Here is a 9233-nt window from a genome sequence, read left to right as displayed (position 1 = left end):
CCTGGCATCAATGTCAGCATTTTGTTTCATGATAGGCAAAGGGATTTGCAGAACTTCAGGAGGGAAGTGGAGACGGGAGAAAGGAAACACAGACCCTTTGATAATTATGACATTGATATAACCAGGCTGCACCAAGCCATAATCACTCTTCAAAGGTTGTCAGACAACTCAAATTGAATGATCTTCTTTTTCCAGGATATGCAGGCCAGTGACTCCAGTACATGACAGATGAGGGAATGGATTGGTAGGTAGGAACCAAAAGACACACACACACAGAAAAAAGTCCATGTTGTTAGCTTTATTTTTATTGAATTCAACATAGGGTGACAAAAACGAATTTTATCAATACACATGACTTACATGCAAACACTGATGTTTCCATTTCTTTTCTATTTTAATCCATATTAACTTAAAATACATGGTTTCTTACTAATAATCTCCAGATCATAAACCAAGATTTAATAAATTCCAGTAAAGTTCTTTTATTATTGAGAATTTTACAGTCTACATGGACAGTTTCTTAAAACATGTTTTAGAACTAAATTTCTTCACCAAAGGCAGGCAAATAAAACATTGTAACACTTGTATTTTCCAGAAGTTACTTTCATTCTCTTCAGTGTGTTTTTAACTCTAGACATTGTTTCAGAAGACAGTGAAGAGTTTTAAACAGTCCACATTATTTAAACTCCAGAATTCACTCTCAGGGAATAAATGGGTGTCAGGGGAGAGTGAAAGATTCGGATCTGGGTGAGACAGAGGATCATACAAGTTAAAGGGCAAGGGCAAATGAAGAACAAAAGCAAAGGAGGCTCCTGCAGCAGGTCAGTGAGAAGCTAAAGTGGGAGTTACAATGAAGTTGTAGGGGAGTGTGATTAGGACTATGGCTTGTTACACGTTCTGATAGCAATTACAAATAAAAATCAAATAATAATTCATAGTAACATTTAAGTGACCAATCACTGAGAGTTGAAGCAGGATAAAGAAAGTTTGTGATAAGAAACTGGTAAGGCTATTATGGGTAAACCATAATGAAACCATTATGTACTAAGGTGATCAGCTTCCATGGGGCCCTTTCTCTATACTCGGCCAATGATAAACCCCACTGATTTATGCCTCCTAGAAGTTTTTCAGCAATATTAAAGGTGAACACCGATGAGAGAGCCAATGGAGAACATGTTTCCAGGTAGCCTGAAACCCAGCAGACAATGTAGCTGTTGCCGAATAAACACAGAAATCTACATTGTATGCCAGGTTCATGCCACAGACCTGGATATTTAGCTCATGAGTTGTCTGCACAAACTGTTTCAAAACAATTGCCTGCTGCATTCAAGATGTCAAGTTATGTGTCTTCTCTACCACAGAGGAAAAGGCAACCAAAAGTCAGAAGTTTTGGGACTCACCTACTACAAATCAAATTACCTGAAACTATCAGATCAATTTATCCTTATTTAATCTAATCATCCTGTTATTTTGAAAACACCCTTTACAAGTCAAGAGATGAATGTATGGCAGGTGAGTGGGCGGATGGGTAGATGGTATTAACTAATGCAGATTGTTACGATATCCAGATTCTACCCACATGTGATATCAAGAGCCAATGACCTCATCATTCAGAAAGCCTCAACAGTTTCCTAAACCCAACTAATAATGGAGGACTTCTCAAAACTCTGTGTATGCGCACACATGTGCACATGTAACACAATACAAAGTCTTCATTATTAAAGACTGCACAAATGATCTTGCTCATGGCACTGTAACAGGAGCTAGAAGATGCCATCAGAGACCCAGTAGCCAGATGTAGCTGCTGATTACAAATGACAGGATCTACACTGGCTACTGAGCCATCAAGGGCACCTATACCTTCCAGCAATTTGACGATCTGCAGCCATCTCAGGAGGGATGCTGTGGAAGGAAAGAAAATATGTCAATACTGTAAACTAATGAGAAAACAATTTCAAGATTTAATTTGCATATTTTTTCTGGGTTATGAATGGATATTTTGAAAATAACTGCATTTATGCAGTTTCAAACCACCTTTAGATTCAATTACTTATTCAATAAATCCTGATTGAATGATTTTAAGTGTCAGATATTCTCTCAGGTGCTAGAGATTCAGCAGCAAACAAAAAAGATGAACTTCTGAAGCACACATACTTGATTATTGGGATGTTTTTCAGTTAAGATGTAAATATGTATAAAGGAAAAGCAACCCAATCCACAATTTTATTGTGACCTTGGAGCATCTTTGATGCTTTATGTTACTTTAAGATGGGTAATCTAGCTATGATGGACAGATGTAAATTATATTTTTTTAAAAAATGATTTCCTACTATAAATGGAAAATGACAGTTATTTCTACCAATGTCTAAAACATCAAAGAAAACTGCAGAAATGTTATCTGCAAAATATGCAAGCACCAGCTCACTGGTTTAGTTCCAAGCTTTCCTCCCATAATACAATACAGTCATAAAATAAGTTACAGGATTGGTGCCCTTGCCATTGACCCATTTACTCATTTATCCATCCAGAAATACTCACTAAGTCCCTTCTCTGTATTTTATTCCAGGCATTGGGGATGCAACACTTAACAAAGTCCCTCTACTCGTGGAACAGAGAATGTAAGATTTACCATGAAGACAGGAAAATAGTTATAAATAGTCATTTCAAAGGGTAAGCAACAGTAAGGGGGAATGCTGTTTGTGGTTTTTTTTTTTTTTTTTTTTTTTTTTTAAGGTAGTCAAGCAAGTCTCGCTAAAGGCCTGACATTTGATTAGCTAGGAGGAGGAGGAGGAGGAGGAGAATCATACCCACATCTGTGGAGGAAAAGAATAACCCCAGGAAGGAAAGAAAGAAAGAAGGCCCAGCAATCTGTTATTATTTTCTACTTTTAGGATTATTCTTGAATGTAAATGACTAGGCAACTTTGCTCCAAGTACACACATCTTAGAATCTAACATTCTTATGAATTTAATATGTCTTAGTAATCACTTTAAAAAGATTAGGAGTATTATGATCAATTGGAAGAAATTTCTTAAAGTCTTAAAGCTTTAAATTAGCACAAATTTGATTGGCCATGCAGTTGGACCTTAGAATGACAGTCAAATACCTACTGTCAAGAGAAGTGGCTCCCTTCTTTTTTTAATGTTAGCTGTAAGAAAAGATTACCAGCTTTCTGGGAGCTCTAAGTATATACATTATCTAGTGACTGATTTAATTATTTAATCATAGATGCCTAATTTTAAGAGGCAACTCATTTGCCAAGTTATAATAATAGTGCTTTGCTGGCATGGTCAGCTCTTCAGGGGAGGATAAGGGTGGAATTTAAAAGGTGACATGGGTTTTTGTTTGATTGCTGGTTTTTAAAAAAATGATTTAAAATAAATCTCATCTATGAAGTATAGTTGGGCATTACCTACAAACCAAAGCATACATACTGAAATGGGAAAAAGACTACAGTGCAGGTCTGGCTGAATCTCACTTTCAATATAGAATAAAGCATTTATACAACACACAAAATTTTTTCAAAAGCAACTAAAATCATTCATAACTCAACTTTTATAAGAAAGACTAACAATTAAATTGAGGTTTGGGTTTAATTTGGTTAGTTCCAAAGACAAAATCCAAAGGACTGTCTTTTATGTATCTTGGTCTATCTTCAGATTAGAAAAAAATGGAATTTTTGAATTCTAAGTCAGCCTTATCTAGCCTCCTAATCTTATTAAATGGGCTTAAAAGAACGCAGTTAAAATGGCCTTTCCCCCCTCATTTCAAATTTAACTAGGTTACATAATAGGAAAGACTGTAAATAAAATTTTATTGAAGATTTTTCTCCTAGTGTCAACCACTAACCAATACAATAGCATATATTTTTAAAGTTTATTAAAAACAAAGTATACAAAATACAATGAACATGGGATACTCACCAACAAGTCAAAGAAAGAGGATTAAAAATAGAAGTATTGGGCTACATAATCCTATTAACTAATGATTAAGAAGACAATTTATTTCCAGTATGTGAAACAAAATTGGAACCAAGGAACTCTGCCTAAGTCTTAGTCACAGTGCAAACCAACAAAACAAAAATGACAACAAACCAAAAACTCCATCCATTCTGGCTAAAGACCATTTGCCTAAGGTGGGGAAAGAGCTTCAAGGGAGGAAAGCACTGATTAAAAGTTAAGCCTGCCACCTGCTGTTGGAAAGCCGACTCTGAACTGGATAAAGTGCATTACTTGAAGTTATCCTATAATTTGAAGAGCTTACATTCAAGTTAGAGCAGGGGCAACCTATATGCCAAAGTGACAAGTGAAGAACCCCACTGACATTCAAAGTCAAGCTGCCAGATAGAAAATGACATTCATATCAAAGTTTCCCGAAAAATCAAAAAAAAGCCATTTCATGGGTCATTCAACTAAACAGAGTAGAATTCCCCAGTCTTTTAAAAGGAATTACCCAGGCCTTTCTGTTTTGCCTTTTGCCTTCACAAAGCACTCCTAACAATAGAAATTGTAGCTTCTGGAAAGAAATTCCAATCCCAAGGGCTGTATATGGAAGTAAAGGAAGAGGGATGAACAATTTCACAGTACTGCCAGAATGCTAATTTTCCTAAGTCGAACTTGTCAAAATGACTCTTCAAAAGTGAAACAATCTATCTTTTTGTAAATATGAAAACTTCCAAATGCCTTCTAGTTCCACAATTTTCTATAGTCCCATGAAGTTTGGTTTCACATGTTCTCCAACCCCCATTGATGACATTTCACATATTTCAGTGCATGTGCCAGTAACCTTCTGTTAACTAAAGAGGAACACAGTCAACTTCTATTTATGGATTTGGAAGAGCTTGAGCCAGTCCACTATTCTAATAGTTTACTTTAAAAGTGAACAAAAATTGCCTCTCACCAGGCAGGTTTCATGTTAAGTGTTCTTAAAACACACACAACAAAGGGACACAAGGAAATTTTGGGAGAAATGTCTATGATCTTCATTGTTGTGATGATATCACAGATGTTTGCACGGTCTAAACTCAAATTGTCCACATGAAATATATGCAAGTTCTCTGTTCATCAAATTATACTTCAATAAAACTGTCTTTTTTCAACTGCCTCTCACATGGTTAAGAACAAAAAGTCTAATTAATTCTAACTGTAGACCAGGAAAGAAATGCACCGAAGTACACACAGTGTGCCACAGGGTGAAATTATGCTACAGCAGAAACCAGCCTTTTAAATACAGGTGTCTAATTAAAGTACATTCCTGTGAACTTGGATTCCTTCTGTGTTACGTTACAGCACTTGAACCAGGGTATCACCATAACCAGGCACGTGATTGCAGCCCATCCACCTCCTGCATACCTGAGATCCTGTGACTACAATGACCAACAACATTTATACCAGCTGATGGTCACTTGATCCTCACATCTCTCTATTTAGTAAATTACTCTGCAAGTCAAATTCAAGACTGAGGTGAACATTTTCTGGGACGTTCCTGCTTGAGACACTTTATAAGACATTCTCTGCCAAATAATTCTAGTCTAAACAGGCCTGGGAAGGGACTGGGTTGGCACACAATCCTAAAACAAGCTTCTAAGGGCGAAACCACTCATAGCCCATAAAGACAGACTCAGACTAGTTTTTTAAAAATAATATTTAGCAATTAGGAGCACGGTTTTAATCCCTCTGAATGAAAATCAATTTTTAAAAAACGACCATTAGATGAAAACATGAGTCATTTTACTCATCAAAAACACTCAGATAAAAAGGATAGGTTTAACCTAAATAATAGCCTTTTTCTGGACAGATTCCAGAAATTAATTGACCTAAGTCCATGTGCATGTCTCTGTCTCTCTCTTCCATCCATGGAAGAAATCCTTAAAGCATTTCTCTTTATACAATGTCAGTAGTGTGCAAAACAATGAAGAATTCTTGTCATTAGAAAAGTTAAATAATTAACATTCCATCAATAAGTTAAAAAATACTATCAAATAACTATTTTCCAACCTTATAAATTTTAGAAAGTCAGTTGATTCCCAAGAACTCACGAGACTTTCATTTACACTAAATGAACCTAATACTATTCTACACTATTACTGTGGTCTTCCTACATTTATACCCACTTTTAAGCCTTGAGCTATTTTTTAGAGATATCAAGTTTCTGGTACTTCAGGCTTCCTTTACAATCAAATCTCCACCAAGGCTGTTTATGACTTTGTTCGGACTCTTTTGGTCATCTAAATATCTTCTTGTTTTGGTCTTCTGCAACTCTTTCCAGCAAGTTGCACTCAGCTCAGATGGGCTGAAGGAGGAACAAATATTTAGTCTCTACTCAATGCCTGCCCAGCTCCTCCTCTCACTGCTGGGCCTGGTTCAAAGAGACTTAAGATGATAGGGGGTTTTGCTGGACCCTTGCAAAGTTAGCTACATAATACTCAGGGCAGGCTCCCAGATCACTCAGTCTATATCTCCTGCAGAAACACAAGTCACATTTGCTCTCCAATTATTTGTTTAGAAATATATCTCCCCATGAGAATGTGGTCTCTCTGGGGGTTAAAAAAAAAAAAAAAAAAAAAACTGTGTCCCATTCTTTTTCTGAGATTTCCTACATACCAGCAGAGCACCCTAGTACAAAGTAATCTTTTAGTTAAGTATTTGTCGACTAAAGTAATCTGAGTCAATTAGACTATAAAATGTCCTGGCACCTGTACTGATGCACTTCAAAAACAGTGGGAGAATATCTCCATTTCAGGAAAACTCTTTTATTTCTTGAGCCTGAAAGTATTTCTAGCCTTTCATCTTAGCTTTATGGAACCTTACAACAGACTTGTAGAACTGAGTCATCTTTAGGGATCATGAAAGCTATCCTAAACTCCCTTCAAGTCATTGGATAAGGAAACACTACCTACTCCAGTGAGACAACTGAACAGGTACTTGGGGAGAAATGAGGCATCCATATATGAAATTTCTTTTGCTTATGATGGTTAAAAAATTTAATTATAGTAGACTTACACAAGGCCTCTTCCAAAAACCACAGAAGTCTACCAGAAATTGAACCACACTAGGCATCAGTTGTCATGAGTTCTATGGTAGTAAGTCAAGTTATTAAATAGGTGGCTTTATAAAAATGGATCACAGCACAAAGAAAAGACACACTAACAGAGGAAATGTGAAGATATGGAAGGTGTAAGAACCCAGAAACAACTCCAGACACAGGAACTTATATAAGAGGGTTTATTAAGCAAACAGAGTGTCTCCCTGCAGGATAAGAGAGAAAATGAGAGGAAAAGAGAGCGCACAAGATAGAGTGAAAAGCCAAGAGGAGAGAGCATGAAAAAATGGCGGGGGAGCTATTCTTAAGCAATCGTATTCCACAGGCTAAAGGGACCAATAACGAAGAAGGATACTTGCAAGCTGACTGATGAACCAATAGATAGCTAGGATGTTCACAGACTGACAAGCTAGGTTGTAAGTTGGGAGGCAGGGAAATGACTGCAGTGTAAAGGGCAGGGGAGCAGCTTTATATTATATTATATTCCCCCATTTCTGTTTTTATAAGGAGATCTTTTGTTCTCCAGTTCTTTCCCCCCTTATCTCTGCTTCCTGCCTGAGACTAGGCCTGGTTTTGCAGGTGAGATGTAATAAGTCCATTCTCCCAGAGACAGTATCCAACTTCCAGACTTCCAGAGACAGATGGCTTTCATGGACTTCATTTCTTCAATTTGACTGACTTCTACACTAACTGCCTATCCCCAATTCTGGCTTCATCCCCCCCCCCCTGTAGTTTTAGGAACTCCTTACTGCTGTAGGGAAAGGGGGGTGACAACCACTCTGGCTTCTTCGACCTGGAATGGGACAAGGAGTGTGGAGATAAGCCTTGACTAAGATCTGAAAGGAGCTGAGCTAACAGGATCTAGCAGAAACTTGATGCCTAGGGCATTTTAACCCTTTTTCCTGGTTAGTAATCAATTGAGGTTTGGATGCAGAAAATTGTGAATCATTATCTCCAACTACTTGTGAGGAATGGGGCTGCTGTATCATACTCCTTACTGTGATATGCCACCGACTGTTGGGCTGGTTACTCCCTCCACACCAGTCACCTCCCATAGGAGGGGACTAGAACATGTATGCGGGACCTCATGGCAGGAGGAATAGGTGGAATGGGCAGGGGAATGGAATCAGAAACAGAACGGGGCAAAGGAGATGTAGAAGCAGGGGCCGGAGGGGCCTCTGTCACAGTGGACGGGTATCAAGGTGGTTTGTTAGCTGAGTCGAAGTTGGAGGAGGAGGAGGGATTAAGAGGGGGAGAAGAAGCCAAAAGAAGGTGTTCGAGTTTGCAAGAGGAGCAAAGAAGCAAAAGAAAAGAAAAGACTTGAAGATAAGGAATCCCTTTCCTTCTGGCTGTGTGCTCACAGAAGCTGTGTGTCATTACGTGGGCATTTTGGATTGATTATCTAAAGGGTACACAGACGAATAAGCTTTGATGGCTTTAAGTTGGGGGTCAGGCGAAGGGTTCCCAGGGGTGAATCTGCCAGAATGGAGGACCCAGATCCCATGGTGGAGACTGATACAGCCGAGTTAGTGGCCAGGGCGTCCCAAGGTCAGAGTAGTTGGCTGGAGACGAGGAGGCAGCACATCGATGGTGTTGTCACACAATCAGTCTGGGTGCCGGGCAAAAGCCGACAGAGTTGAGGACCTGACGTCAGAGTTTGAGAGCAAGAGTGAGAGTGAAGAGGGGCCTCAAGCCTGAGAGAGAATCTCCACCATAAAATCAGGAAGCCACCTGGCAGACAAGACCGACTAAGGGGGCCAGCTGTAACTATTAGAAGTCGTGACTGGGGGTACCCCCACCCCTCAGCCACCTTGAGGGCCCCGGACACTCAACAGACACTTCTCAGGTCAGTAGAGGCCTAGGGGAACCCGCCTAGGGAACTCACCAATCTGAAGTCCGGTGATGGATGCAGAGCAGAGTGTCCGGGCAAATGGAAGGTGAGACTGTGTCCGGGGGCAGTCACAGCACGATTGTAAGAACCCAGAAACCACTCCAGACACGGGAACTCACATAAGAGTGTTTATTAAGCAAACAGAGTATCTCCCTGCAGGGTAAGAGAGAAAATGAGAGGAAAAGAGAGAGAACGAGAGCAAGAGAGACAGTAAAAAGCGAGGAGAGAGAAAGAGTGAAAGTAAGGAGGAGAGAGAAAATGGTAGGGAGCTATTCTTAAGCAGTTGAATTCCGCGGGCTAA

General features: G+C 39.1%; 1 long non-coding RNA gene across 4 annotated transcripts in view; it reads right to left on the bottom strand.

The window, feature by feature from the left end:
- Positions 1 to 415: 415 nt before the first annotated feature.
- The window catches only part of LOC306651005, a 99383-nt gene continuing 90565 nt past the window's right edge, over positions 416 to 9233 (bottom strand). For all 4 annotated transcript variants that reach the window (XR_013761077.1, XR_013761078.1, XR_013761079.1 and 1 more), the window contains one exon: positions 416 to 1902. This is a non-coding gene — a long non-coding RNA (uncharacterized lncRNA). The remainder of the gene's footprint in view (positions 1903 to 9233) is intronic.

The sequence above is a fragment of the Sciurus vulgaris genome, assembly GCF_902686455.1.
Source record: "Sciurus vulgaris genome assembly, chromosome: X".
Lineage (NCBI taxonomy): Eukaryota > Metazoa > Chordata > Mammalia > Rodentia > Sciuridae > Sciurus > Sciurus vulgaris.
This window is presented reverse-complemented; position numbering and strand designations above follow the sequence as displayed.